Source organism: Panicum virgatum, chromosome 7K (genome assembly GCF_016808335.1).
Source record: "Panicum virgatum strain AP13 chromosome 7K, P.virgatum_v5, whole genome shotgun sequence".
NCBI lineage: Eukaryota > Viridiplantae > Streptophyta > Magnoliopsida > Poales > Poaceae > Panicum > Panicum virgatum.
In genome coordinates, this window is record NC_053142.1 from 32,271,538 (window position 1) to 32,295,037 (window position 23,500).

The window sequence follows — 23,500 nt, forward strand, 5'->3', positions numbered from 1 at the left end:
TTGGGAGGTGACAAGACTCTTAGTGAGTGTCACAACGTGGATTAGGGGTGTGTGCCAACACATCGACACCACGGGAAAAAAATCCGGTTGTCTCTTGCCCGCTCTTTTCTTTCAAGCACTTACTTTCATGCAATTATTCATGTGCTTGACCTTAGAGATCATAGCTTAGCTCTACCTTGCTTAGTTTCATATCTAGTTGTATCTTTGTAAGCTTGTGTAGTTTGCTTAGCTAGCCGGTTGGTGAATTGAGCCTTACTAGTATTGCATAGGTTAAGGTTGCTTTACCTTGTTTTAGAATTTTGAAAAAGGCCCAATTCACCCCCCTCTTGGTCCATCGATCCTTACAATTGGTATCAGAACCTCGTTGCTCATTTGGATCATTAGGCTTCACCGCCTAGAGCTATGGCCAAGATGGGTGGTTCGCTGCCTCACTTCGAGGGCAAGAACTTTGCTTATTGGAAAGGTCGCATGGCCGCATACCTTGATGTGATTGCCCCCGAAGTGTGGTTGGCAACTAAGACCGGGTTCACCGGAACTCCCACCATGGAGGAATTAAAATGGAATGCAAAGGCTAGAAATGCAATTTTCGAAGCCATTAGTGAGGAAGTCTTTGCTAGAGTAAATGGCATGGACTTAGCAAGTGATATTTGGAAAGAGCTAGTTGAAATTCATGAAGGCTCTACAAAAGTTCGTGAGCAAAAGTATCACTTGTTTAGAGCTAAATATGATTCCTTTAAGATGCTAGCTCATGAAAATTGCAATGATATGTATTCTCGCTTAAATGTCATTGTCAAGGACATTAATGCTCTTGAAATTTCTAAAATTGACAGTGGCTCCATCAACCGCAAGATTCTCATGCTCCTACCGAAACCCAAGTATAACATCATCAATGCTATGCTTCAAAAAGAGAATCTTGATACAATGGAAGTGGGAGAGCTTGTGGGCGAAATTCGCGCTCATGAAATGGGTATCCTTGGTATGTCCGAAGAGCCAACTACAAGCAAGTCAATTGCTCTCAAAACCAAGGCAAACAAGCACCGCAAGCTCAAGATGGTCAAGCAAGAATCAAGCTCAAGCAATGAAGAAGAAGATCATCATGAGAGTTCATCCGATGAAGAAGATGATGGAGAACTTGCTCTCATGATGAGAAAGTTCACACGCTTGAATGACAAGATCAACAAGAGGGGTTTCAACTTTGACCCTAAAAGAAGAATGTTCCGGCCATGGGGAGATGTCAAGAACAAAAATTGCTACAATTGTGGAGAAAAAGGTCACATTGCTCCAAATTGCCCCAAGCCGGACAAAAGAAAGAAGGACAACAAGAGCAAGCATCGCCTTGACTCAAGCGATGATGATGAAGATGACAAGAAGAACAAAAACAAGAAAGTTGGGAAGAAGAAGAGCCATGACAAGAATACCAAGCTCTTCCCAAAGAAAAAGGACAACACCAAGAGAAGCTTCTTGGTAGAAAAACAAGAGTGGGTGACCGATGTCTCATCAAGCGAAGGATCAAGTGATGAGGAAGAAGATATCGTCACCATCGCCCTCACCAATAAAGAATCATCGCTACCTCCACCTCCCATGTGTCTCATGGCAAAAGGTAAAACAAAGGTATGTGAGGTGGATAGTGAAAATGATAGTGATGAAGAGCATGACCCTTATGAGTTCACTAACCTCATTAATGAGTATACATCCGTTATCAAGAGGGAAAATGGCAAAGTCAAGATTCTTGAGAGCACTCATGCCAAGTTAGAGCTTGCCCACTCCGATTTGCTTAGTAAGTACAATGACTTGCTCAAAAAGCACAATGAGTCAATTGTACTTGCTAAGCAAGTTGAAGAGAGCCACAAAAAGCTTAAACAAGAGCATAGGGAGTTGGCTCACAAATATCAAGAACTTGAATTTGCCTATGAAGCAATTGACCCAAGTCTTGAGAACTTTGTCAATGAAACTATTGAAAAGGTCAATGCTTCTACTTCATGTGATGACCTACTCATTAATGCTAATGCCACTAATATTGTGCCCGAGCTTGTTCCTTCTAGGGAAAGGAATTGATGGATCAAGTGGCAAGCCTCAAGAGTAGTTTGGAGAAGCTCTCAAGAGGAGAATACATCCACAAGGAAATTCTCTTCAACAATGCACGTGACTATGGCAAGAGAGGTCTTGGTTCATTTCCGGAGCCAAATCAAGGCACTACTCCTTCTCCGGAGATCAAGACTAGCTTCATCAAGGAAGTTGGTTCATATTGCCAACATTGCCAAGTCACCGGGCATCACACTAGGGAGTGCACCTTACCATCACGCCCTCTTCCCACTTTACCTAAGAATTACTCATCAATGTTTCAAAATAACCATTTTCTCTTGAGTAAAGTGAAGGGCAAGGTGAAGGCCAAATTCATTGGCAAAATTGCTAAGGAGTCAAAGAAGAAGCTCCCCAAGCAACTTTGGGTCCCAAAAGCTCTTGTCACACATGTGCAAGGCCCAAAGCTTGTTTGGGTTCCTAAAACTCAAAAATGAATTCTCATGTGTGTAGGTGAACTACAAAGCCGGTGGAAAACATTGGGTACTTGATAGCGGTTGCTCTCAACACATGACCGGCAATGATAGCATGTTCACCTCTCTTGAAGACCCCGGCGATCATGAACATGTCACCTATGGTGATAACTCAAGGGGGAAAGTCTTAGGTTTCGGTAGAATAGCTATTTCTAAAGATTTATCTATTTCTAATGTCTTGTTTGTAGAAGCACTTAGTTTTAATCTTATTTCTATTGCTCAATTATGTGATCTTGGACTAACGTGTACCTTTGACAAGAATGGTGTTGTAGTAACTCTTGAAGAAGACAAGTCAATGGTATTTACGGGGTTTAGGCATGGCAACATCTATTTAGTGGATTTCTCTTCAAAGCAAACAAGCTCCATGACATGCCTCTTCACCAAGTCATCTCTTGGGTGGCTTTGGCATAGAAGAATTGCTCATATTGGCATGAGTAACCTCAAGAAAGCCCACAAGAGAGGGATGATCACCGGCTTGAAGGACGTTACCTTTGACAAAAACAAATTATGCAAAGCATGTCAAGTCGGGAAGCAAGTTGCAACACATCATCCCATCAAGATAATGTTGTCTACCTCCAAGCCGCTCGAGCTACTACATATGGATCTCTTTGGTCCAACTACATACAAGAGCATTGGTGGTAACCTCTATTGCCTAGTAATCGTTGATGATTTTTCACGTTACACTTGGGTCATGTTTCTAGGCGATAAGGGTGAAACTCCGGAAATCTTCAAGACATTTGCAAGAAGAGCTCAAAGGGAGTACAACTCCCAAATTGTGAAGATCCGGAGTGACAACAGCACGGAGTTCAAGAATATGAAGATTGAAGAATGGTGCGATGAAGAGGGCATCAAGCATGAGTTCTCAGACACCTACACGCCTCAACAAAATGGAGTGGTGGAAAGAAAGAACAAGACACTCATCACTCTAGCAAGAGCAATGTTGGATGATTATGGCACGTCCGAGAAGTTTTGGGCGGAAGCAATCAATACGGCGTGTCATGCATCCAACCGAGTGTATCCCCACCGACTCCTCAAGAAAACTCCATATGAGCTCATCACCGGGAAGAAACCAAATATATCCTACTTTCGAGTCTTTGGTAGCAAATGCTTCATCTATAAGAAGAAAAAGCTTGGTAAGTTTGAGAGTAGATGTGATGAAGGTTTCTTTCTTGGTTATGCATCAAACTCCAAAGCATATAGAGTATTCAATCAAACCTCCGGGTTAGTTGAAGAAACATGTGATGTGGAGTTTGATGAATCTAATGGCTCCCAAGAGGAGGTTGTTGGCTATGACAATGTAGGTGATGACGAGATTGATGAAGCTTTGAAGAATATGTCCATTGGGGATATCAAGCCGGAAGAGGTGCATGAAGGCAATGATCAAGGGGAGGACCTTCCTCACCTACACCAAGCACCTCCACGGCGCCCCAAGTGGATGAAGATCAAGAAAAAGATGATCCACAACCTCAAGAAAATGTGCCAACGCCAACAACCCAAGTCCAAGAACAAGAAGAGCAAATTGTTCTACCACAAGTACAAGTCACCAATGATCCACCCCAACAAGCATCCACGCAAGTACCACTAGTGAAGCATGGTCGCATCTCCAAGAATCATCCAATGGATCAAATCATTGGTAGTCCTTCCAAGGGAGTAAGAACTCGCTCCAAGCATACTTCATTTTGCGAATATTACTCGTTTGTTTCTTGTATTGAACCCACTAGCATAGAGGAAGCACTTGAGGACTCGGATTGGGTGATGGACATGCAAGAAGAATTGAACAACTTCACCCGCAATGAAGTTTGGGTCCTCGAAGCTCCTCCGAAAGACAAGAACATCATCGGCACTAAGTGGGTCTTTCGAAACAAGCAAGATGAACATGGGGTGGTGATACGCAACAAAGCAAGACTTGTGGCAAAAGGGTTTTCTCAAGTCGAAGGTTTGGATTTTGGTGAGACTTTTGCTCCGGTCGCAAGACTTGAAGCTATCCGCATCCTTCTTGTTTACTCTTCACATCACAACATTAAGTTATATCAAATGGATGTGAAAAGTGATTTCTTAAATGGCGTTATTAACAAACTTGTTTATGTTGAGCAACCTCCCGGGTTTGAAGATCCGAGGAATCCTAATCATGTTTATAGGTTGCACAAGGCACTCTATGGGCTCAAACAAGCTCCAAGGGCTTGGTATGAGAGGCTTCGTGACTTCCTAATCATGCAAGGCTTCAAGATCGGGAGGGTGGACACCACTTTGTTCACAAAAGACGTCAACGGGGATCTCTTCATTTGTCAAATTTATGTTGACGATATTATCTTTGGCTCAACTAATGATTCACAAAGCCATGAGTTTACTACCATGATGTCTAGGGAATTCGAAATGTCCATGATTGGCGAATTGACCTTCTTCCTTGGTTTTCAAGTCAAACAAATGAAGGAAGGGACATTCATCCATCAAGAAAAATATACTAAAGATATCTTGAAGAAGTTCAAGATGGATGAGTGCAAGCCAATCAAGACCCCATGGCAACAAAAGGGCATCTCGACTTGGATGTGGACGGTAAACCGGTTGATCAATCCCTCTATCGCTCCATGATAGGGTCTTTGCTTTGCCTTACCGCATCTAGGCCCGATATAATGTTTAGTGTGTGCTTGTGTGCCTACTTTCAAGCTAACCCAAAGGAATCACACCTCTCGGCTGTGAATAGGATCCTTCGGTATCTCAAGCACACCCCAAGCATAGGCTTGTGGTACCCCAAAGGTGCTAGCTTAGATCTCTTGGGATACTCGGATTCGGATTTTGCGGAAGCCGTGTGGATTGCAAGAGTACATCCGGGGGTTGCCACTTGCTTGGGCGTTCTCTAGTTTCTTGGTCAAGTAAGAAGCAAAATTCCGTGGCTTTGTCCACCGCGGAAGCGGAATATATAGCGGCCGGTGCATGTTGTGCCCAAATCCTATATATGAAGCAAACCCTTTTGGACTTTGGTATGAAACTAGATAGGATCCCACTCCTTTGTGACAATGAAAGTGCCGTAAAAATTGCCAAGAATCCGGTTCAACACTCTCGCACAAAGCACATTGATATTCGCCATCACTTCTTGCGTGATCACGAAGCCAAAGGAGACATATCTCTTCAAGGTGTGAGATCCGAGGAGCAATTGGCGGATATTTTCACAAAACCATTAGACGAGAGTACCTTTGTTAGGCTAAGGAATGAGCTTAATGTGTTAGATGCGGCAAACGTCATGTAAGTTGCCATGTCATATAGAAAAATGCATACATATAGGACACTTGTCTAACCATGGTAAGATAGTGATGAGCAAGGGTTTAGCTAGAGGTGGTGGTCCACTTGTTTTCTCTAGGCTTGTAGAAAGGCTCGTCATGAAGAAGCTTCCTGTGGGTTCAAACTTGACAAGTAGATCTTAAATTCTTGTTATGCATTTCTTGTCATATAGATGTGCACTTCATGTTTACTTTACTTTCGCATGTGGTTGTAGTTTGCATTAACATTGCATGCGTAAGGGTCACAAAGGAGATCACTTGATGAAAACGAGACTTGTTTCAAATACAAGATCTTAATTCATGAAAAGTGAAAAGAGCAAAGTGTTAAGTGCGTTATTGCCTAGTGAGTCATGTCATAATAAGTTTGAAGCTCTCTATCTTCAATATTCCTATGACAAGGCTCATACATTTTATTTGGCGCTTTGTCTCGCTTTGCGGCTTTTCCTTGTGCATGAAAAGAAAAACTAATAAGCTAGTGTGCTATCCTATTTATTTTGAGGGGTAAAGTCGCCTATGCAAGTCCATTAACTTGAGTTTATTTGAGTTTTATAAGTTTATTGGACTTAGCATAGAAGAGTGAGCTGAGAGAAGGGTTTTCGGATTCACCGGTTAAACCGACGTTCAATGGATCTCTACCCATCGGTTTAACCGGCGTTACTAAGTTTTGTCTCAGCTCAGTCAGTTTCAGGCATTCAACCGGCGTATTCAAAAATCACATCATCGGATCAACCGGTGAACGTAACATAGATCTGACCTATCAATCAACTGGTGTTAGCAGCGTTCAACTGGCGAGTTAAATTTGCATATCGTTGGATCAACCGGCGTTCAGAAGGATTTTGTGTTGAGTCTCGGGTGAACTGCACCGATGCAATCGACCGGTGTTCTAAACCTAGTCATCGGTTTAACCGGCGTTAAGGAAAATCGCGGGGCCCACCTGTCATATATCTCTTGCCCGCGTTCTCTGCTATCAGTTTTCCACGCCGCAGCCCGACTCTCCCCGACTCACGTCACCGCCGCCGCTTGATTCGCTCCGCCGCCGTCACGCCCCCGCTTGCCCACGCTCACACCACCGCTCGCCTGCACGCCGAGCCGCCGCCGCCGCGCTCCATTCTCGCCAACGCGCATCCACCACAGCGCACCCTGCGCAGCCCATGCGCGCCTCCGCCGCCAAACGCCGCCTTGTGCTCCAAGCGCCGCCCATGCATCACCGCCACCTAAGCCGCCTGCACGCAGCCGCGCCTCCACGCCTTGCACGCTGACGCCCACGCAGCCGTGCCTCCACGCCACACGCCAGCCACAGCACACCCTCACCCAGTGCTCACAGGGTGTTTGAGGTTTTGCCTGTTTGAGATGGGACGTGAAAAGAGGAAGGGGAAGGAGGTTGTTGTGGAGAAGCCTGTCCGCAAGCGGACTCGCGCAGAGAGAGAGGCCGAGAGGGCCGAGATGGTGGCCAAGGCCACCGAGGAGCAGGCGTCAGGCCGTGCTCACCCGTTCGCGATCAGGGATCCGCTAGCCAGGGGCAGGGGCAGAGGCCGAGGTATGGGCCGAGTCAGAGGTGCCAGGGCCACCAGAGCCACGACAGAGGCAGCAGCAGAGTCAGATCAGTCAGTTTCAGCTGCAGAGTCAGATGCAGATTCAGAGGCAGAGCAGTCTGAGCAGTCACAGGGGCAGGGCACACAGGAGTCACCGACTCTACGATGTTCTGGCCGCAGTCGGCAGACGTCCCCAGCAGGAGAGTCTTCTCCGGCTACCGAGCGTCGCACTGGACCGAGGACGTGAGGAGGTCACCAGCCACAGGAGCCTCGCAGGTCTGCAGCAGCAGCTCGTAGAGCCGAGGCCCTAAAGGCCGAGCGCGCAGTGTTCCGTATGGACACTGTTGTGCGTCTGGAGCCAGGTGTGCTGCTCCAGAACTTGACCAAGGCCAATGCGGTGAAGGTCAAGAGGCTCAGGTGGAGTGTTCAGGAGGAGGACTGGTTCCCCGTGACCCGTGACAGTCGGGTCGACCGTAGGTTCTGGACGCTTCTTCAGGCCAGTTTCTACGAGACCTACCAGAGGCGGGGCCACAAGATCTTCCCGCACAGAGTGCTTGACTGGGTGTCACTGAGGACAGCCGCAGGGGGAGCAGACGTTAGAGAGCACTTCGTTCACTTCAGAGGCCTGCCCAGGTTACTTCAGATAGGGCAGAACAGATACATCGAGGACTGGGTCAGAGTTTTCTATGCCACAGCTTGGATAGCTCCAGAGCGCAGAGCAGTACACTTCGTGTTTGGAGGCCAGGTTTTTGGTTTGTCCAGAGCGACTTTAGCAGGGATTCTCAGAGTTGACTTGGTTGACGTCTCCCTGCACGAGATGGTATACGGAGACGCAGATCCACCGCGCAGAGCTATGATTGGCGGGGTTGCACCTTCTCACGAGGCGATCTCTCAGTGCTTCCGCCAGCCGTTTCCAGCGTCGTATGCCAGAGTGCCCAGCTTGCTGACCCCAGAGGCGTACGTAGTTCACATGGCCCTCCGGAGGACGTTGTTGCCGAGGAGTGGCTACCCAGAGGGGTTTACAGGTTTGCAGCAGCTGTTACTACTTCACATCCTCACTCACAAGCCGTTCGATATTGTTGACTTTATTTTGGCTGAGATCGAGGATGTGATCACTGACGGGATGGGGGTCGTGAGACAGTTCCCCTATGCACACTGGATCAGCTATATTTGTTCGATGATTGTACCAGCAGAGTCACCTGTCAGCAGTGTGTACCATCAGGATGAGGCTCCCCAGTTCCCAGTTTACCGTCCGACAGCACCACAGGACCGGAGGAGAGGCAGACAGGCCGATAGAGCTGCCATGGCACAGTTGTCACCAGAGGCACAGGCCCGAGCGGCATAGGAGGATGAGGCACTGCTAGCTGCCGAGGCACAGCTTCCCGGAGGAGACGATGAGATACACTGGTCTGAGCTTGAGTCAGACTCCTCCGAGGACGTCGAGTACTTCCCTGCAGCAGCCCCAGCTAGTCACGACCATGAGGCAGGGGGGTCCAGGGAGCCAGCCCCAGAGTCAGCCGCTGCTGCTACAGTTACAGAGTCACAGGTGACTCAGCCGTCCGAGCTCACCTCTCTTCTTCAGCAGCTTGTTACTCAGCAGCGAGAGGACCGGATAGCACAGGAGGAGGCCAGGAGAGCCCATGAGGCTCAGCTAGCAGCCATACAGAGGGAGGCCGCCCGAGAGCGTGCTGCAGCGGAGGAGCGGTTTGTCGGCCTTATTGACAGAGTTTCACAGAGGATAGACGCTCAGTTTCAGCAGATGCAGCAGGGCATGATGGCGATGTTTGGGATGATTACACAGCTTTACACTCACACCGGACTCGCCCCGCAGCAGCCAGGACAGCCAGGCCTCAAGGCGTTGGAGCACCTCAGGTTGCAGCCACTCCAGCTCCAGCCCCTACAGTAGCTCCAGCGACTACGGCGACACCGGAGACCACGTTCTCGATGTCCGCACTACTTGGGTCTGCCGGTCGTCCACTCTTCTCACCACTGCCAGCGACTTCACTCTTCCAGGACTCTCCTTCGGTAGTCCAGTCAGTCGCCCTTCCCGTTGTACCACAGACACTACCTTCAGGGGGAGGAGGAGAGGGTTCTTTGCTTCAGCAGTCGACACAGCCGGCAGCTTCAACACTTACTACTTCAGATGTTGACACATCTTCTGCTGAGCCGGTTACCACTTCTACGGACCCTCTTCCAGGCAGTGCCAGCACGAGAGCCTCGATGACAGCTACACCCCCAGTCAGTTCAGATCCAGCAGGCAATTCTGACCAGCAGCTCCCGTCAGTCACCGAGGGTACACCATCTGACGACGATGACAACGATGACCCGGACCGCTTCCTCGCCGTGCCGCGACAGCCGGATCAGTAGCTCGCCTTTTTAGTGCTTTGACGCCAAAGGGGGAGAGAGTCAGGGGGAGGGTAGAGTTAGAGAGAGCTAGTAGTTATCAGGACTTTGATGTTTTATTATCATTTGGTGTTAATTCATGGATATGTACATTTGACGCTTGAGTATGCTGTGGTTTGAGACATATCTATGGATTTCGTTTGAGCCGTTGAGCTCTTTGGTCCTTTTTCGAGTTTGCTTGTGTTTATCCTGTTTTATCCTTCTCGCTCTCTCGTTATTTATGTTTGTGTTGCCATCAATCACCAAAAAGGGGGAGATTGTAAGCATCCAGGCCCTCAAGGTATGTTTCGGTGATTAATGACAACCATTATTGTGACTAATGAGTTTGTGCAGCTTAATAGATCATTATCGCTCATTTGGTCATATGTCAAAAGAGGCCCCTCAATTTCGTTATTCAAAAAGGCGATCTCGGTATTCAATTCAATTATATGTCAAGACTAAGGATCTTTCTAGTCCTAAGTGTCATAAGGTTGAGAAGGACACTTAGGTTAGTATAGGTTTTATAGTTTTGTAGTGATCGCACTATTAAGAGGGGTTAAGGCCAAGTAACTTGAGCATGGACATGGTCAATCAAAAATGGATGCACACTATGGTCACTCAGGTTCCTAGAAGTTCAAATAAGTGGTTTTCAACTTATATCTCAAGAATATTTGGATTTCATTCAAGACTCAAATCAGAAAAGGCAAAATTAGAAAAAGTCTTTAACACCGGTTTAACTGACGATTTCACTTTTCTATACGTCGGTTAAACGAAGTCAGCAGAGTCTGGACAAGTCAATACACCGGTTAAACCGACGTGTTTGAATTGAACGTCGGTGCATTAGTCCAGAGTTGGTTTTCCAGGGTGATTCAAGGTTCTATACACCGGTTAAACCGACGCTGTTTGAAATGAGACGTCGGTGCAATTGACCAGTGAGATGGTTTTTCCAGGTATTTTTGAAGTTGTACTCACCGGTTAAACCGACGACGGTTTTGAGTTAACGTCGGTGCAGTTGTCCAGAGACTTGGTTTTTCAGTTGATCAGTGGACATCTACACTCACCGGTTAAACCGATGATACGTCGGTTAATCTGCCCAAGTTGTAACGGCTAGTTTTCAGAATGGGCAGTTTACATTCATCGGTTAAACCGACATGACTATTGGAGGTACATCGGATTAACCGGCGCTACGCAGTTTTCTGGCAGCTTTTCTCCAATGGCTCTATTCGTGTGAGCTACCTATATACCCCTCCAATGGGTCATTTTGCACTCTCTCAACACCAGGACACACTCATACACTCATACATTGTTGAGAGCCACCTTGAGCTTCATCATTCACACATATTGTTCATTCAATCATTCAAGAAGCAAGATTAAGGACTTGAGTAGAGAGAAGCTTGTGTGCATCCGTTCTTAGTGATCGGTTCTTGCTCAAGTGAAGGCCTTAGCTTGTTACTCTTGGTGATTGGCAGCACCTAGGTGATCTTGGTGATTGAAGGTGTTTCTTCCGGAGCTTGCCAACGATTGTGGGAGCCCGAAGAAGTTTGTACGTGGCTTGAGCTCCACCACGCCGGGATGGTGAACGGAGACTCTTAGTGAGCGCCCTCGTCTCGGTGACTTGGGAGGTGACAAGACTCTTAGTGAGTGTCACAACGTGGATTAGGGGTGTGTGCCAACACATCGACACCACGGGAAAAAAATCCGGTTGTCTCTTGCCCGCTCTTTACTTTCAAGCACTTACTTTTATGCAATTATTCATGTGCTTGACCTTAGAGATCATAGCTTAGCTCTACCTTGCTTAGTTTCATATCTAGTTGTATCTTTGTAAGCTTGTGTAGTTTGCTTAGCTAGCCGGTTGGTGAATTGAGCCTTACTAGTATTGCATAGGTTAAGGTTGCTTTACCTTGTTTTAGAATTTTGAAAAAGGCCCAATTCACCCCCCTCTTGGTCCATCGATCCTTACAAATGGCAACCGTGGTGAGTGCAGAAGAAGAAGAAGCCGGGAGGCAGTATTTATAGCGAGAGGCCGGAATGCGAAAGGGCCGGCGGAATTCGAAAGGGCACGCGGTTGCGGAGAGGGCAACAGGCGGCGGTTGCAATTCCCGAGAGAGAAAGATAGGTGACGGGCGGTATGTGAAGCCCGTCACCTGTAATCATTTTAAGATGATGTGAGCTCTTTATCATAAGTGATGGACCACTATGACATCCATCACCTACGAACGTTGCCCGTCACCTGTAACCATTTCAAGGTGACATGAGCTCTTTATCATAAGTGATGGTCTACAAGGACGTCCATCATTTGTAAACATTGCCCGCCACAGTTGATCCTAACCTAGTATTTCCCCTCGATCAGCCGCCGCTCGTTGCGGCGCAGAGGCGGCGGGAGGCGGCGATTTTGGGTAGCAACGCATTTGGGCGATTTGGGGGTCGTGCAAGGTTAGGGCTCCAAATTATCCCACTTGATCTCCCCATTCCCTCCTCCTCGATCACCTCATCCTCGTGTTCAATTAACTGTTAAAAATCTTATGTTTTGCGGATGTAGATGGTGGATTGAAGTTGGATGAGCCTTTCTAGCCATTGTTGTCCGCAGTACTTGAGGGGGTTGATGAGTTTCATACAGATTGCGAGGGCCGACATGGAAGCGAGGTCTGAAACAACAATGTATTGTCCGTGCCTTGATTGCGGAAATGATAAGAAATACTCTTATTTTGAAGTGGTTTATGCGCATTTGATCATTCGTAGATTTGTACCAAATTACACTTGTTGGAATAAGCATGGAGAGGAAGGTCCTAACGAAAGGGGGGAATGGGTCGCCGATACTCAAGAAGGGTGCAGGGATGATGATCAAGATGGGCACGACAATTGTGATCAAGAAGGGTGCAGGGATGACATCAATGAGGTGTGCATTTTGGAGTTTAGTGACGATCAGTTTGATGCCTTGGTCGACAATGTTGAGGAGATGATCCATGATGTCAGGGGAGAAGATGAGATGACTGAAGCTGAGCTGCGTAAATATAAGCAATTTGTTGAAGATTCCAAAAAACCTCTTTATCCCCATTGTGAGAAGTACTCGAGGGTAACCGGGGATCTGAAGCTTCTGCAACTAAAGGCTGCCCATGGTTGGACAAACAAGAGTTTCAAAGCATTGCTTCTTCTCCTAAAGGATATGCTTCCAGAGGGGAACTTGCTACCGGATACTGTGTACGAGACCAAGCAGATTGTGTGTTCCGTGGGATTGAAAATTGAAAAAATTCATGCATGCTAGAATAATTGTGTCTTGTTTCGTAGAGAGAATGAAGATCTGGACAATTGCCCTAAATATGGAATATTGAGGTACAAGCGTCGAAAGGATGGTGGTGATGATGGAGAGGACATCACGGATGAGAGGAAGAAGGGGACTCCTAGGAAAGTTGAATGGTACTTTCCTCTGGTTTCCAGACTGCAGCGGATGTTTGCAAATAAGAAGGAGGCGAAGTTGTTGCGTTGGCATGAGGATGGACGTAATAAAGATGGAATGTTACGTCACCCTGCAGATTGTGCTCAATGGCGACATTTTGATAACACCTATGGCTGGTTCAGTGATGATCCTAGGAATATCAGGTTTGCTCTGAGCACAGAAGGAATGAATCTATTGTCAATCATGAATCTCCCCCATAGCTTTGCAATAAACGCAAGTATATCATGCCGTCAACATTGGTCTTGTTGGTATTTCATAACGTCATGAATAAATTCGCAAGTGCACGGATACCACTGTAGATTTCACCCAAGAGTATTCTAGGGTATCGTATCCACTAGGGAACGTGAGTACACTATCTACGGGTTCAGGCTCATCCAAGGACACACACACAGGCGTTGGAGGATAGAAAAGAGAGAACTTTCTATATCTAGAATCTATGCCTGGAAGAAGAGATCACGTCGCCGTTATACTTCGAGTTAAAGGTATCGACCAGCTTATACAAGCCGATAGCTCCAATATGATGCTCTATACAATATCCGAACGTGGAGGATTACTAGGGCTCGAACAGGGCTGTCACCGCCTACCGGCTACCTCTACAAACCGTGGGACTACCAGACAACTGAGTGGTATAGTCTAGCCTAGACACCACGTCTACGCCTTTCCCTACTAACTCTAGAGGCGATCAGGGTTATCCTTTTCTATCCGAAGCCCACTCTAGAGTCAAATGCTACTCGCTATCATACACATCAACTAATATATGGTAGAGATGATAACTTGCGATCTAAACTCTAATTCTAAATAAGCAAAGAAAGTCTCGAACACTTACAACTGAATAAGCATCCGTCGAGGTACAAGCGGAGAAGAGCGCCGACAAGCCCGGCACATCCCTCGACTATCTCCCTCACTCTCGTAGAGGTACAATTTGGAGAAGAGCGTCGTTGCCGGCGCCCCTTCTGAGTACCTCTACTCCAAAACTCCTAATAAACACAAGCTAGAGAGGCTCTACACTTGGAGGTGAGTGATGTGTGAGTGTGTGTGGTGTGTGTCTTTATTTGAGCCCCCCCCCCCCCCGCCTGTATAATGCATTGGATGAGGAGGAGTTTAATTAATTTGATGAAATCACTCCTTTTGCAACTTGTGAGCTCCCCCGCTTAAATGCCAATGACAAGACCCCCTACCTGCGGACCGACCATAACGAAAAAATCTGTGTGAGGTCAAATTCAGACCGTGGACGTGGGCGTGGACGTAGATGTGGACATAAAGAAACCTAGTGTAACATGGTCAAATTATGAATTTTGATGTCCCAAATAATTATAGTGTAATGTACATTACTTGTTGTCTGAATTTTGATGTAATATGACTGAATTTACTTTCTGGAAGTGTAAGTGCAACTGCAATTTACAGCAGTCTGAATTTGCTTTCTGGAAGTGTAAGTACAATTACAATGTACCGCAGTCTGAATTTGCTTTCTGGAAGTGTAAGTGCAACTGCAATGTACAAGTCTGAATTTGTTTTCTGGAAGTGTAAGTTCAACTGCAATGTACATCAGTCTAAATTGCTTTTTGTTAGTGCAAGTGCAACTGCATTACCCGTCACCTATCAGTCATAGGTGACGGGCAACATCTGTGTGGCCCGTCACCCAAGCATTAAAGGTGACAGGTCCAAAACATAGCCCGTCACCTAAGACGTAGGTGATGGGCCACACTGGAAACAGTCTTCAAGTGCTGCACTGTAAAGCTAATAGAAAGATGATAGGCTACAATCTGTGTGGCCTGTCACCTAGGTCAAGTTCGAACTGGACTTAAAGCCATTCCCCTTAGCCAGGCAAGATCTAGAGCTGGGTACGCCGTCACTCAGGCAAGATCCAGAGCCTAGCTGCCACCAGCAGGCAAGATCCAGAGCTGGGCACACCATCGCACAGACAAGATCCAGAGCCCAGCCGCCGCCAACGGGCAAGATCCAAAGCCGGTCACGCCGTCGCGCGCGTTATCGTCTTCAAACAATATTGTTCTTACTGTCATATATTTACTTGGATTTGCTGTCTATTTTTGTTGTCCGAAACATCTGTCTGAATTGCTTGGATTTGCTATCTATTTTTACAATTAGAGGCAAATGATGATATAGGAATAGTGAAAAACTTATTGCCGCCTTTGACATACAAAATTGAGAGATTGAGAGATTCATACTTGCCATGAACAGGTCACCCTCAAACGGCATGAAACAGATGCCATGTACACTCGCTGGTGTGTCACATCTGTTTCTGCCCTTTGAGGCTGAGCTCTTCGTGAATTCTAGAGAGTGAATCGGTTATTGCCACCTCTGCCAAATAAAATTGAGAGATTGAGTACTTGCCATGAACAGGTCAACCTCGAAAGGCATGAAGCATATCCCATGTACACTTGCTGGAGTACTGTGGCATGTGCTTATGCCTTTCAAGGCTGAGGTCTTCATGGATTCTTGAGAGTGATATCGGCTTGGCATATGGATAGTTAGTTAATCCAAACATATCACTCCCACTTCTGATGACTTTCTATGTTATATTTTTGATAGTTGACATGTAAGTGATGCTGATCTTTTATGTCTAAGGTCATTTTTATGTATTATTGGATCATTTTGGTTTTATTGAATCTTTCTACAAATGATGATGTGATAGATTTGCTGCCTATTTAATTGGATCATCATGGTTTAATTTGCTTTCTATTTTTGCAGGATCAGTGCAAGCAGCTATGTCGGAAACTGAATCCTCCGATTCAAATGCACAAAGTGCTGAATCTTCAACAAGAAGTGTCTACACATACAGGTGCATGTAGCGTGTATCAGCGTAGGAAGCCTAGAGCACAAACCAAGTGGCCTAGTGACATCATCAAAGTCGCAGGCTTCGACAGTGAAGGGTTCCCAACAAATGATGATGGAATGAAACGCTACCGACTGATTTGTGGATTAATCGCACGGCAAAGGATTGGAATCAATGTCCACTTTGAGGATTTGTATAAGCCCGCACAGCAGGGCTTGTTCGATATCATGAAGCAATACTTGCAGTTTCCTGAGGACACATCCGAGGCAGAGATGAATCATGTCGAAGGGGCGGCATGCAAGTCAATCGCCAAGCTCCACAGGAGCTTCAAGTCCAGTCTGGTACGAAATTTTGTCAATGATGGTACAGAGCCCTTCGAGATGCACAAGCACTTGGATCGTCAAGAGTGGGAGATGTTCGGAGTAGTTCAAAAAGAAGAGCGAGCACTTCAAGAATCTTCGTGCTAGGATCACGGATAACCAACGCCTCGGTCTAGAGGGCTATGCTGGGAATGGGAACGGGAGGTGGAGCAAAGAGGACAAGGCAATGGAGGAGCCGGGGTCAGAGAACCCTTGGAAACAGTATTCTGGGCGATCAGCACCATATTTAAGGGCCAGGGCTGGTCCAACACCATCCAGCGAGGAAATCGCCTGAAGTAGTCACGGTACCAAGAGGCTGGCCGACCGGGTAATCGAGCTGAAGGATCATGAGAGCAGTGTAAGAGAACATGACATCCTCTCCACTGCCATTGATACGCCAGAGCACACCGGTCGCGTGCGTGGAGTCTCTAGTTTAAGGGGTTGGAAGCAAGCCTTCGGCAAAGAACAAGAAGGCTTGTGGAAGAAAAAGAAACGGTCATTTGTTGTGGATCCTGACCGACTGAAATAGGAGATAAAGGATGAAATAATTGCTACACTCAGGGCAGTGGTGATAGATGTTGATGTAGCATTATTAGCTGCGGCCCGTGGCAAGAGCAGTTGCGCCTCTAAGGAGGTGGAATGGCGAGTACCAGAAGAAGCAGCAGCACCAGCAGCCTTGCCTAACCGCCCTCCCCCGGTCAGCGCAGCATGCCAAACCCAGGACCCCCCTCCCCCAGTCGATGTAGCATGCCAGACCATGAGAAATGCATGGGTGCAATGCTTGATGAGCCGGACACAATTGACAGGCTCAATAATGTTCCAACCCCCTGCAGCATTATAACTGGAAATTACTCAACTTTGTTGATTGAGCTAGCACAGGGGATTGTGCAACCCGGGGACCAGGATGGGTATGTCATGGTCAAGCTTGATTTTGTCCACGAAAACACCAAGGATGTCACTCTACCCATCCCGCTGCCAGAAGCCGACATTTTTACTTTGAGGGATGCCCGTACCATGCGGATCCAATGGAAGAAAAGTGGTATTCTCATCCCGTCCATTGGTCGGTCGTCAACTAGTGGTGCCCAAAAGCGGCCACGCACCACAACACCTGATCCTGAACATGTGAAGAAAGATGTTGCGGCATGCGACGACCCTCCCTCCTCCCCACCAAAGAAAAAGAGACCAGCAACCCCAAAGAAAAAGGCAAGGGGTAAGGCAGAACCCAAAGGATTAGCATAGAAAGCAACAGAATCAAAGGGTAAGGCGGCACCCAAGGAACCAGCAAAGAGTGTATGGACTTCTGCTCACTCCAAGTTTGAGATGGGCAAGCCAATGTTGTCAGAGCTGGATCTGGCCACTGCAGGGGTGAATACCAAGGGACTCCACAAGCACTACATCACCCATGCCATGGATAATGATAATACGTCAATCGTGGGTGTGTTGGTATTTTGCAACGTCACGAATAAAATCCGCAAGCGCACGGATACCGCTGTAGCTTTCACCCAAGAGTATTCCAGGGTATCGTATCCACTGAGGAACGTGAGTATGCTATCTACAGGTTCAGGCTCATCCAAGGAAACACGCGTTGGTGTGGAGAAGACAGAAGAGAGCACTTTCTATATCTAGAATCTATGACTAGAAGAAGAGATCACGTCGCCGTTATACTTCGACCTAAAGGTATCAACCGACTTATGCAAACCGGTAGTTCTAATATGTGCTCTATTTGATATCCGAACGTGGAGGATTACTAAAAGGCTCGAACAGGGCTGTCACCACCTGCCGGCTACCTCTACAAACCGTGGGACTATCAGACAACTGAGTGGTATAGTCCAGCCTAGACACCACGTCTACACCTTTCCCTACTAACCTTAGCCCTGGCCAAGACTACCCTTTTCTATCCGGGGTCTTAAGCTAAGATCAAATGCTACTCGCTAGCATACACATCAACTAATATAAGGCAGAGATGATAACTTGCGATCTAAACTCTAATTCCAAATAAACAAACAAAGAAAGTCTCGAACACTTACAACCGAATAAGCATCCGTCGAGGTACAAGCGGAGAAGAGTGACGACAAACCTGGCACTTCCCCCGACTCCTCCTCACTCTCGTCCTCTTCTTCTACACCTCCTAGTCTACCTAAGCATCTAGGATGAAGGTATCAAGCTCCAAGGGAGAAAGGTGAGTTGAGAGGGTGTGATGTGTGTGTGTGTTCCATTCCTTACCCCCTCCCCTTGTATTTATAGGAGGGAGCCAGGGGTCTTGCATCGCCGAGCTACAGCTACTACTCCTCAAACCGACATTCTCCACCAATGAGGAAGCGCCACGTCGAAGCTTGAGGCGATGGGGCCCATTGGGCCGTCGGCCGACCAAGGTCGGCCGACCTGGCCCAGCTGCCAACCGCCTTTAGCCTTCGTCCAGTGGTTGACACATGGGTCCCTCGGTCTTTAGCACGTGGTATTGCCTCTGGTAAGTCGGTTTAGCTGCCGCATGTGGGCCCATGGATCGTCGCGCTTGCGTCTGATTGGTCGAGAGGAGTTTGCCTTGGATTGTTGATGTGGCATTGCGGATGGGCTGGTTCTCCTCCTCTTGTGTGGCTGCCATATGGGCCCTTTTGGCCCTTGGGCTCTCCCATGAGTGATTGGGCATTTGTACCTTGGATCATTCTTGCTAGTTTTCTGTCTTTTTAGCCCAAATTCACCTGCACATATTCTCAGACCAGTATCTGTGGAATTCGTCAAATAATCATCCTATGCTAGCATCTATTCCTTCTGATGCTCGACTTTTGCACGATAGTTGATGGTCAAAATGGGTCGTTAGTGACCGTCAACAGGGCGAATTCAAGGCTGAGGACTTGGGCTGTTGAGAGTTAGAACGGTGCATAGAGTAGTACTTATTTGCTCATAGATGCGCAATCCATCTGGAGGTACTTTTTGAAAGATTTTTGAAAACATGGCAAAGTTACCAGGATAACTCTCTCGAGGCACTCAACTTGTCTTTTTCTTACCAGGGCAGTAACTGCCTTTGATCTTTCCTACTACTACAAAGCTTTTGTGGAGCTCAAGGTAGGATAAGAATATGGCATACTTGCATTCCATATATTGTAAAGTCAAAGAGATGATCCATGGAGAAACAAGTCATGCAATCTTGATCAAAAGGTGCAAGTGTATGAGTGGATGGATCGATGGATGTTGCTTACTCCTTGAGGTAATGGTTTTCTCTCTCGAATCATCCCTGTCTTTTTTTTGAGACATGGTTACCCCTTTCTCTCTCTTTTTTTGTCGTCCTTCTTTGACATGCCATCTTTTCTCTTTTTGGGGCAACCATAATCTGACTTTATTTTATTTTAGGGATGTTCTACGGGAGAGATCACCACGACATGGAGCATTTATTAATGTGAAATGGATGGATGGTGGTGCTAATTCCTAGTGTAGGAATGTAGTAAAATGATGGGACGTGTACGTGCTTATGATCGAGAAAGCATGAAAAGCATCTCACTAGGGTCACACATTTTGACAAAATTCAACAGAACATCAAGCAGCATATGTGTAAAGTTGTTCATGGAATATGACATATGGCTCTGGTAGAACTTTGCATATCACTGGGAAACTTGTCTTTTTTAGATTTTCGAAAATAACTCTAGATTTCAAGCTTCACTAGAATAAATTTGCACAACCTTATTTACCATATCTATACTCACAACAACTTAGACTTGGATCAAGCATGTGCAACCCACGGAACTTTCAGGTTTTTTGGCAAGATATTTACATAACCAATAGATTTAAACTCAAGAGAACTCTTATTTCCAAATTCGGCACAACAGACATGGCAGAGCAAAGCAAAACTCATCCTTTCAACTTGTCATAAAGAGTTAAAATATTCTTACTACGCATGATGAAAAGGGAAACAAAGCAGTAAATATTTATTTTGTTTTTGGAAGTTCTTTTATCAAATTTTATTCAAAAGAAAGTAAAGGATACAGTTGACTTAGGGGAGGGAACCTCCCCCAAGTTAGCTCTTGGTTTAGGGTCCGAAAAGCCGGACCTTTCTCCATACCTGATCAGGTTGAGGTCGTTCCGTCCATACCCGGAGAAGTAGTAGCGGTCGATGACGTCTTATTCTTCTTGCGCCATACCTTCTTGGTCTTATTTGATGGCGTAGACGGCGCATGAATAGAATCCTCGAATGTAGGATAGACGATCTACATATCTTCATACTGTATTGGTGATGAAATCAGGAATCTTCTGGTCGTCTTCCACTGGCTCGGTTGGTGGAGTATGAATCTCCCAATCCTCCCAAGCTGGCTTGGAAGGGGAGTAATAATCTTGATGATCCCAACCGGGTTCTGCCCATAACCCTGTTTCTCACTATCCTCATGAATCAGGAATACCTCGCTCTTGTTTTGAAACTTGGATTTCATGGTCTTTCCCATGATGTGGAGGCTAATTTTTCCTGTCCCTACGTCAATTCTGGCATTTGTATCATTAAGGAATGGTCGCCCAAGTATGAGCGGAATCCCAAGATCTTCTTCCATATCGAGGACTACGAAGTCCACCAATATGTAGGTATTCTTGACTTTTACCATTAGCCTTTCCACAACTTCTTCGGGATATCTTATCGTGGAATCCGCCAGCTGAACACACATAGTGGTAGGAAAAATTGATGGGTAGCATAGCTTTTCAAATTTTACCTTGGGCATGATGTTGACACTGGCTCCAAGGTCACACAGGGCGTGATCAAATTCACAATCGAAGATTGAGCAACTGATCACTGGAGTTCCAGAATCTTCTCTTATTGTGGCTGCTAACTCGCCCCACGAACCTCTTCTTGGGCGGGGGAGCTTCTCTGAATAGCTGAGGGGTATCCTGGTAAGTGGCTCTTTCCACATAGTATTTATGACATTAACGCTTTCTAGAGTTGATTCGGGTTGACCCGGAATCTTCCCTAGTTCAGCAGCAGGAGTAGCAGCAGCTAGCTGAGCCAATTGAGTTTCTAGCGTCTTGTTGAAACTCAGCTGGTTCTTCATAGCAGTGGAGAATCCGTCCATCTTGGCATGGATGGTCTCCATTGATTTGTCTATAGCGGCCAACTTCTTCTCAAGGGACTCATTGATCTTCGCTTGGCCGTAGACAAGATCTCTCAAGGTAAGTTGGTTAGGATTGAAAGAATTTAAATTTCTATTACCTTCTTGATAGTATGGGCTTGATTGATTCCACCCCTGACCTACTTGTGGACGAAACCCATTGTTGACATTGAGAAATAAAGCTCCCTCTTCAGTTTCTGGGCAATTGTCACCCGAATGTCCAACATTCCCGCAGACCTCGCACGTCATATGAGTTTCCTAGGCTTGAAGTGTTTGCATTTGAGCCTTATCTTAGGATAACCCTCAAATTTCTTGAGGAGGAGATCGATCTTTATAGCGAGCATGTCGGCCTCCTTGACGGAGTGCATGCCTCGCTGGCGCGGTTGGAGGCGATCATTGCTCCAACCTTGGCTGGAAACCATCTTCTCGATCAATGATGTAGCTCTTTCAATGGTCAGCGAAAAGAAAGCTCCACCCGTAGCGGCATCCACATGATCACGGGATGACTGTGTCAACCCATTGTAGAAGATCTGTAGAATAAACCAATTGTCCATTCCATAGTGCGGACACGCTAGAATGTACTCCTGAAGTCTCTTCCAAGTTTCAGGAAGTGACTCATTTGATGCCTGCTGAAAGTTTGAAATCCGACCACGAAGAGCATTGGTTTTGCCCGTCGGGAAGAACTTCGAGAGGAACGCCTTGGCACATTTGTCCCAAGTATCCACAGCAGCCTTGTTAGCATAAAATCATTGTTTCGCTCTCCCCCAATGAGAGAATGGAAACAGACAGAGCCGGATTGCATCTTCGATACACCATTGATAACAAAAGTACTGCAAAACTCTAGGAACTGCTCGAGATGAGCGCTGACATTCTCATTGGCCTTGCCACAAAAAGAGCTGGCCAGCACCATCGTAATAAGACCCATCTTGATCTCGAAATTTTATCCTTCGATATTAACCTCGGGTCCAGTAGGGACCTGGTTAGCAGACGGAGCAGAGTAATCACGGAGTGTATTCTGGGCCATAGCTTGAGGAGCTGATGACGATGCGATGACTGGTTCGGCTACCAAGAGTGGTCTCCGAGGTGATACGAGACGAGCTCGCGTCCTCCTCAAAAGTGACTCTGGATCGGAATGAAAGTTTTGCGGCAAGTCGAAACTGGTCATACATTATCCTGTTTTCATATCAACAAAGACACGAAAACAAAACCAAGTTAGTCTGTTTAGCAACCGAATACCAATTTCGATTTTATTCATAACTTTGTCTATATACTTCAATATGTGCCTTCTCCGGCAACGGCGCCAAAAATGCTTGTTGGCGCCTACCAACGTCACCACCGGGAAAGCAGCGATGACGCCCGTAGACGCTAATTTTGGGGTGGCAGTATTTCATGAACCACGAATAAATCCGCAAGTGCACGGAATACCACTGTAGCATTTTACCCGGGAGTATACCGGGGTGTCATTTATATTTCTGCAGGGAAGGCGGTGAATGAAGAGATATAGAGTAGTTGATGAACTTTATATAGATTTGATACTCTCATATATAAACAGGGGTAAGATATATAACATGGTAGGAGATAGTGTGACACACACACAAACTACCCTCTGGATAAATAAAAGAAAAGATAAAAGATACTGTTGGCCGGGAGCAAGGCAGAAGTTAGAGCTCGAGTCAACTGTACTAGGCTAGCTATATCTATACTATCTCATTGGTTAGATCGTCAGAGATTAAACTACACAACAGGGAGACCGCTATCAAAGCAACAGGAGAAGCCCGTAAAGCCCGGCGGCTTTATGTACCTCCTACCCCCATACCGAACGTGGAGGATTACTCGGGCTCGGACAGGGCTGTCACCACCTGCCGGCTACCTCTACAAACCGTGGGTATTGTTGACATCCAGCAACTCTTAGCTAATCTAGACACCATGTCTACACTAGTAAGGGATACTCTAGTGTCCCGCGTGGAGCCCCCACCCTCCGGATGGATAGACATCACACTAGAGCAAATATATGAAATACTTGAGCAGTTGATAGAGTTCTAAGCACGAAATGCTAACCATCTCAAGCACA